Genomic DNA, 8,563 nt, shown 5'->3' with positions numbered 1-8,563 from the left:
GAGCACTCCGCTCGTCTCTCAACTATGTATGTAATCAATCATGAAGTAAGACCTCCGGTAATTTATTCAACCTCTCGCCTCGCAGCAGCAGAGCACTCCGCTCGTCTCTCAACTGTGTATGTAATCAATCATGAAGTAAGACCTCCGGTAATTTATTCAACTGGATTTACAAATAGTTTGATTTAAAGCAGAGCTGCGGATGCTAATTAATTCAACTGGAATTACAGACTGTTAGGATTTACAAATAGTTTGATTTAAAGCAGAGCTGCGGATGCTAATTAATTTAACTGGAATTACAGACTGTTAGATTTAAAGAAGCTCCCGTAGTTGCAGTTAACTTGATTTGATTTTAATTTTTGTGTGGAGGCCGCGCGAACGCGAGCCTCCGCTGCCACAAATTATGACGTGCACTCTCCTCGATGGGAGATGCTAGGTAAACCCCCCTCCCAAGTGCAATGGAAGTGGTCTTCCTAGGCCATCGACCTTCTTGATCATCGATTGACCCCGCCCAGGTAAGTATGTTTTGAACATTTCCATCTTACCCCTCTATACCCCCTCCTTTCCTTCCGTGCATCCCCACTTTGAATGTGGGATATATATATATATCCACCATACAATAATGTCTTAATCCATAATTAAAAAATACACACACTCAATTGCTTAATTTCATCCTTATTACTATTGGTGGTGTTGAACGAAGAATTTCATCCTTATTCTTATTGCTCTTGTTGATAATTTCATCTTTATATTTTTCTTCACGCTCAATTTGTTAATTTCATCTTTATATTATTCTTCTCACTGATCATATTCACGCCCAATTTGTTAATTCCATCCTTACATCATTCTCGTTGTTGTTGATCATATTCACTCACAATTCGTTAATTCCATCCTGATATCATTCTTGTTGTCGTTGATCATATTCACTCACAATTCGTTAACGCTTCTATTATTCTTCTTGCTGATCATATTCACGCCTCCTTATATCATTCTTGTTGTTGATGATGATATTCACTCACAATTCCTTAATTTCATCCTTACATTACTCTTGCTGTTGATATTCACCCTCAATTTGTTAATTCCATCCTTATTATTCTTTTTGTTGTTCATCTCCATTACTGAAAGTGGGTAGGTAACATGGTGCACCCTCAATTCGTTAATTTCATCCCTCTTATTATCGCCGTTGTTGATACCCGTTAGTGAAACTGGGTAGGTAACATGGCCTTCATTGAGGTTCAAACCTTGCTCGATGCTTGTTCTTACCATTGTGGATATGCGTCCATGTACGGAATAATTGTTGCGGCTACGTGTAAGATATTGTCGGTAACTTTGGAATGATGTTGTCGAATAGGCCTTTCCGGCTTTAAAAACAAGTGCCTTTTGTATGGAACGATGTTGTCGAGTGGGCCTTTTCAGCTTCAAAGGAAGCCATGTGCAATGCACCCACTTTACTAGTGCCCAATTGCGCTTGGAATGTGGTGCATCAGGTAGGGGTGTGGGCGCTATGTTGATGCAATTGACAAAAACGTGGGCAAGTCCACCTATGAGAAAAGAGATGATGGCCATCTTTCGCGTAGTCGAGACTTGACACCCATATCTTATATGGAGTTGCTTCCAAATCGAGATCATCGTCATAGTTTGAAGTATTTTCTCGACGATAGGTTACCATCCTTGGAGAAACACAGATGGGTCACTAAGATGCATCGGTATGATTATGAGATCATATGCAACAAAGGCAACGAGGCATCTGCTTTATTTGCAGACATATGAGGAGAAAGGATCTCTCTTTGCCCTATCCTTACAGTACTTGATTGCCTCATCAACGCTTGTCAAGAATGGCTCAATATTGACATGGCGGTTCAATTCATCCAAGTGCTTTAGGAGAATCCCAATCCCCCTGAGGGCTACACGCGGCAACAAGATACCTTGAAGCATAAAGCGTGCATTCTTTTGATTCAAAATTGTGCTTTAAAACAATGCCTGTCTTAGAGGAGTTGTGTTCATCTCCCACCACGGGCACTTTGGCTTTCAGCGTACCTACAAATCGACTACGCGCTCTTCCTTGCGGGAAGGCTTGAAAACACACACCTAGGATTCTGTACCTACATGTGGTGCTTGTTAAAGGAACAAGGGTGAGATGGTGAAGAAGTGCCACCGCCACTAGCAATATCAACCACCATCAGGATCGACATTTCCATGGAATTCACAGTGGACCTTCTGAAAACAGACAACCAATATGTCACCATGGTGTTCCTCGACCACGTTTGCAAATGTGCTCACTTTTGTACCCTATCAGACCCATTTACACCTTCTGTGGTTACTCACGTTTTCGTGGACCCAACGTTTAAGTTGCATGCCATCACACTTTCCATTGCATTGAATCGAGATCCCGCACTCACCAACAATTTCAAGCAAGATTCGTTTAAACTTTAGGGTACTCAATTGAAAGTGAGCACGGGTCGTCATCCCCAAATTGATACCCAGATAGAGGTGGTCAATAAGTGCGTGGAAACTTGTTTGAGATGCTTTGCCGCGAAAGGGCAACACCAATGAGAATGATGGCCACCCCTTACAGAATTGTGGCGTAATACCTCTCATCACGGTGCTACCTAAATGACGCCATGTGTTGCTGCCTATGGCCCAAAACTCCTAGCAGTGGCTTCCTATTTACCAGGCAAACCCTAGCTACAAAAAGTTGACTTCACGCTTCACACCAAACCAAAGAAGCCATTCTTCGCACGCTACGGGACAATTTGGTTTTAGCTCAAAATGGAATGAAGCGGCGAGATGACTAACATCGCTCGAAGAATGCGAATGGGTGTTTCTATTTGGACGAGGCAATTAGCTCTGATGTCTTTGACAATATAAGTTCCAAGTCTAGTGATTTCCAATTTTCTCATCTTACCCTTAGTTTTACTGCCATATATTGGTACAAGGTCTCCATTCTTGAATTGCTCATTTCTTATATTTGATCACGGCGAGATTTCGGTGCGTCTGTTGTTTTTATAGGCATTGTAATGCATGTTGTGAAGTCGTAATATCTATTGGTCTATCTTCCATAGGCGCCATCATGTCAAGTTTAAGCACACGTGTATTTTTTGTTGTCGGAGGCATCGAGTGCCACTGCTTTTTGTCCTTGCGTAATTTGAAATGGGATATGGCATGTTTGTTCTTGTGGGTTTTCCCATATGCTCTTAAGAATCTCAAGTCTTTGTCATCCTATTTATCCCTGCTGATGTTTCAAATTTTGGTCGCCCTCTTCATCGAAATCTCGTTGGAAGACGCTGCTACTCCTTTGGCCTAAGGGTGACAGAGAGAGCTCTTTATATGTTGAATGATGAATTCTTGCATTAATATCTTAATGGTATTATTTAAAAGTGGGTCCCTTTGTTAGGCCCCTGTACTACTAGTGTAACCCCCTATTGTTATTTGTACAACCCCGTTATTATATTGATGTACCCATGCAGTCCCCATACTGTTACTAATGTGCCCCATAGAAGCCCACTATTGTTATTGTTGTGCCCTTACATTATTATTGTTATGTCGGCTCCGATTATATTATGACCCCTTAGACTCCTATATATAGAAAGGAGGTCTTGTCATTTGTATCATCCAAGAATTGTTCATTTGTGTAATGTAAAGGAGGTTGCCCCCTCGAAGAGGCTGAATTCTAAGGCGTTCATCTCTCTTTTCTATCTTTTTGTGAGCTGGTTTCATAACACCCTTGATAACATATTATTAACTAGCACTTGCACCATATGTTGCAAAGGAAACGCCGTAAGGCAATAGATAGAATATAACACTAATTAATGCTTCTTTGGCAACTGTTGAAAGACAAAAAAATATCAAGAAAAGGCAAGGACTGTGATATAATGAAATCTTACTGCTTCCTTGGGCCTTAGAAATCACGAATCTTATGTTGTAGAAAACAAATCATGATTCCTATGTAAGGCAATAGATAACATATAACACTAACTAATGCTTGTAAGGCAATAGATAGCATATAACACTAATTATTGCTTCTTTGACAACTGTTGAAAGACCAAAAAAATAGAAGGACCAAGCTATAATGAAATCTTACTGCCTCCTTGAGCCTTACAAATCATGAGTCTTATGTTGAAGAAAACAAATCATGAGTCCTTTGTTGAAGAAATAGATCTTGATTTGCCACCTAAGGTTGTTTTGGTACAATTCGTCCATATTCATTCTTGATCACTTCCTCGTGCTAGACAACGGTACAAAGAAATTCTTTTATAGTTTAAAACATGTGTGTACAAAGGACTATAACAATTTTGTAAATAAATTTTGAATTTCTCCAACAATTTGGAAAAGGAAATATATTTTTTTGTAGGGCATTATCCTACCTACAAGTCTAAGACTTTTTTGTTTTTGTTTTAGGGAACTCGTTTATCTTCCTCAAACACATACAGTTTGAAACAACGACTAGAAATCTCAAATTATAAGCCAAAATTAGAACTTTGGTTGTAAATGAATGAAAAAAAAACTAAGATTCCGCATGCAACATAACAGCAAATTGGTTTTACTCCCAAGCCAATTCGACTACCCAATTGGTGCAATTTGGTGGATCAGGACTTAAGATAGATCTATGTTTATATTTGCATATCTTCCTAAAGCCTTTAGATCTATGATTGACCATGGTTGATTTTCATATTGAAACAATCTTTGTCACAATGAGACGTTGGAACAGGCAACTAGTCTTCTTCTTCACATTGGACCATGGTTGACCATGATTATAGACACAAGGGATTTATATTAAACCTTAGGATTACTATTATAAACCATGTGAATAATATTATACCCTAGGAAGTTGAACCCTTGGATTAATAAACCCAAGGGATTGAGACAATATTTTTCATATTTTGATATTAGAACCCGAGGGATTGAGACAATCTTTTTCACAATACAAGGTCGGACCATGGTTCACCATCACTGATTTTCATATTAAAATAATCTTTGTCACAATACAACGTTGGACCATGGCTAACCATGGTCGACCATGGTTAACAATAATGAACCATGGTTGACTACACTTGACCTAGTAACATGGGACTCTCCAAAGACTTGGAGGTCTTTAACCCCCTTTTTTCTTGCTATAAGACAAGCTTTGAGGAGACCAAAAATCTCTGCCTGTTTGTTGCTTTTCTGGCCTAAACCCTAGTAGAAGCAGTCTCCTAAATTCCCATCTGAAGAGTAAATGACCCCTCCAGCACCAGCATTCCCGAAGTTTCTTTTGGAGGCCCCATCAAAGAAGATTGTGGTGAGATTTTTGGATCTCCACCAGTTTATGAAAAAGTCCTCGGGATCTCTTATTCGCCATTCAGGATTTGTTGTTTGAGGAGTGAGTAGGAACTTACGAGGAGAAGGTTCAAGGGGGCAAAGCCATCTCCTTTCGTCAGGAAGGAGCAGTGGATCTTCTTTGAAGAACTGCTGTTGGGCAACTTCCAAGAGGAATGCTTTAGCATTAACTGCGACCTGAAGAGGGGAGTGTCGATTTCCATTAAAGATTTGATCATTACGGGCCAGCCATAGCTGCCAACAAACAAATTTGGGAATTACTGTCCAAACTTTATGCCAAAAGGATTTGGTGGTGATGCTATGAGGATAGAAATTTCTCCAAGAGGCGAACAGTTCAGCAACAGTGTTGTGAGGGAAAGCAGGAATCTGCAGATCCAAAAGAATGAGACCCCATACTTCCTTAGCGACATTGAAATCTAGAAATAAGTGTTGGGCAGTTTCAAGGTTGCTTCTGCATAGCTCACACCTATGAGGCCCTGCAATGTTCCTTTTCTCTAGATTGTCTCCTGTAAGAAGTTTGTTGTGCACCAGCGTCTAGAAAAAGAAATTCACTTTAGGGAGAGCTAGATTGTCCCAGACTAGTTTCCAAAAGGCCGGAGAGTGATTGCTGTTCTTTGGGTCCTGAAGAGCTTTATATCCGGCTGTTGCAGTGTATGTGCCTGACTGTCCCCAAGCCCAGTTGTCTTTCGTATAACGGTTTTCAGGTGTGGAGCCTTCCAGCAGTTTGGCAAGCAGATTTTTTTGGGGCGTTAACCAAGCAAGGACGCCATGGAAGTCCCAGTCGGCCCATTCTCCCCGGTGATCCCAAACCGAAAGATCGTATAAACTGTTTATGCCTGCGCGTATCAACCAGTCTCTGATGTCGGCGATATCCTCGTTCCCCTCCAAAGGATCGCTCCCATTATTCTGTCCTGCCACAATTTAATACGCTTGCCATTGCCCGACACTCTGTACAGAATTTTTTTAAAGAAAATACTGCTTTTACAGCAGAGTCTCCAGACATGCGTGCTGTTAACAAAGGGATCGAATTGCAGGTTTCTGAAGGAAGAATTGTGGGCGTATTTTGACAACAGTGTAGTGCTGATTGGATGGTTGGGCTCGTGTGCCATTTTCCAGAGGAGCTTTCCTCCCAACGCCAGATTAACAAGGGAGGGATCTCGAATTTGGAGGCCACCCTCTGCGATCGGCCTTTTGACCAGATCCCAATTAGCTAAATGCAATTTGCTTTCGTTACCTTTCCCTCCTTGCCATAAAAAGTCCCTTAAAAGTTTAGATATATGCTCCATAACATTTCTGGGGGCCAGTAAGAATGCGGCTTGATAAATTGGGAGCGCGGACAACAGTGACTTGATTAAAATGACTTTGCCTCCTTTAGTTAACCAGAAGCCACCCCAGGCTGCTATTTTTGTTTTGATTTTACATATGATATCTGTCCATAGCGACCTTCTGTTGGCTCCATTTGTGATAGGGAGACCTAGATATTTAATCTGATCCCAACGAGCATGTCCTCTTAATCCCAGGAGGTTCGAGATGCTTATGAGCTCTTGTTGACCTGTGTTCCAGCTGTAAATTTCACTCTTTCTCTCATTGACTAGTGCTCCTGAAACTCTATAGTATCTTTTTAGGACCGAGTCAAAGGCTTTGGCAATTTTGGGGGACGCACCTCCGAGGAGAAGTGAGTCATCTGCAAAGAGCGCATGATTCAGAGGAGGGACATTTGAGGATGGTTTGAGACTAGGGAGGGAGCCAACAATTCTTTCAGCTGTGATTTTTCTACTGAGGGAGTCGGCCATTAAGATATACAGGAAGGGAGAGAGAGGGCATCCCTGCCTGATGCCTCTCCGGGCTTGGAAAAAATTGGAGGGGCGATCCATGGGTTATCGATGCAAGCATTTATAAGCTGGACAAAATGGGGAGAGAAGCCGAAGGAGAGGAGAACCTTGATGAGGAAAGAGTGATTAACTCTGTCAAACGCATTCGCCATATCTAATTTAATCAACATACCTTTCTCTTTTCACTTTTTGCTGGAGTGGATTGTCTCATGGACTTGAATGACATTGTCGAGGATATGCCTGCCTTCCACGAAACCACCTTGGGGACTGGAGATCAGCCTTTTAAGCAGAGGCTTGATCCTGTTTGCTAACAGTTTGGCCAGAATTTTATAAGATGCGTTACAAAGCGATATGGGTCTGAATCTGGCAAATGTTTCCAAATTGGAATCTTTGGGGATTAATGCTAGGTAAGTGGAGTTGGTTCCTCCACCGATCTTAGCTTTTCTCATGAACCCCTTTATGTATTGTATGGTGTTGTATGTCATGCGTGATTGTATGTGTGTGACGCACACTATGTGTATGTGTACATGGTTGAAGAGAAGGCACTAGGTATTTGTCAAGTATGGCAACCAATCCAGTGTGCATATGGAAAGGACAAAGGATAAAGGTAGAAGCTAAGGATTGATTAAATGATACGTATCAATATTTTATTCTAGTTTTATTATACATGTGATCTATGATTCTGGTTTATGATGATTGCATGTGATTCATGATTTTGATCTATGATGGTTGTGTTTCGAGCTAACTAGATGTGATATGTTTATACACAATGATTTGATAAAATATGTTAGTTTGACTTGTTGTGACAGGAAGTAAACATGATTGCAAGTGCACCTTATTGATGAGCTACCAATGAGGTATAATGTGAATTTATTTCAATTTATTTTAAATCTAATGGAAGTTATGCGCGTGGTACAGGAAGCATGGAAATGACCGGTTAGGTGGTAGAAACTGACTACAAGGATTAGTAGCAATAATAAAATGAATTCGAACAGACAACAATATGTTGGTAAAGCATTTCAGGAGCAGGGCCATTGTGGGAAACTGGTGCCCAATAGTGTCCATTGATTTCCATGAGCATGTTATGACCGATATGATGGTTTTGAAGTAGGTATATGCCTTGGTTGTTGACCTTCTGATGCGAGGAATCCTTGCCACGGGATGGATCGTCTGGGATAGGGGATGTTGGAGAACCTGGAAGGTGAGTGACTGCATAGAAGGAGGTGACCGGATTTCCTAAGGGTCTGTGTAGCAGAGAAGGGAAGGCCAAGGATGGATTTTTTTTGGTCGTTAACATTTCCAAATGGAATTAGATGCACATTGGGAGTGTGCTTTGGAACAATGAGCTGGTAATTGTTCACTGAGAGGACAACAACGTCGGATTGTAGCACTAGGCATTGGATGCATCTTTGACTTTG

At 41.1% G+C, this 8,563-nt stretch overlaps 1 non-coding gene across 1 annotated transcript; it reads right to left on the bottom strand.

Moving 5' to 3' along the window:
- Positions 1-360: 360 nt before the first annotated feature.
- Positions 361-520, bottom strand: LOC149222590 (U1 spliceosomal RNA). Its single transcript, XR_016249736.1, has one exon. It is a non-coding gene; the product is annotated as a U1 spliceosomal RNA (small nuclear RNA).
- Between the last annotated feature and the right edge of the window lie 8,043 nt (positions 521-8,563).

The sequence above is a fragment of the Pinus tabuliformis genome, chromosome Q (assembly GCF_031772625.1).
Source record: "Pinus tabuliformis cultivar Carrire ecotype Pingquan chromosome Q, CPIR1, whole genome shotgun sequence".
In the NCBI taxonomy this organism is placed as follows: domain Eukaryota; kingdom Viridiplantae; phylum Streptophyta; class Pinopsida; order Pinales; family Pinaceae; genus Pinus; species Pinus tabuliformis.
The sequence above is the reverse complement of the archived record's forward strand: the minus strand, read 5'-3'. Positions and strand labels throughout refer to the sequence as shown.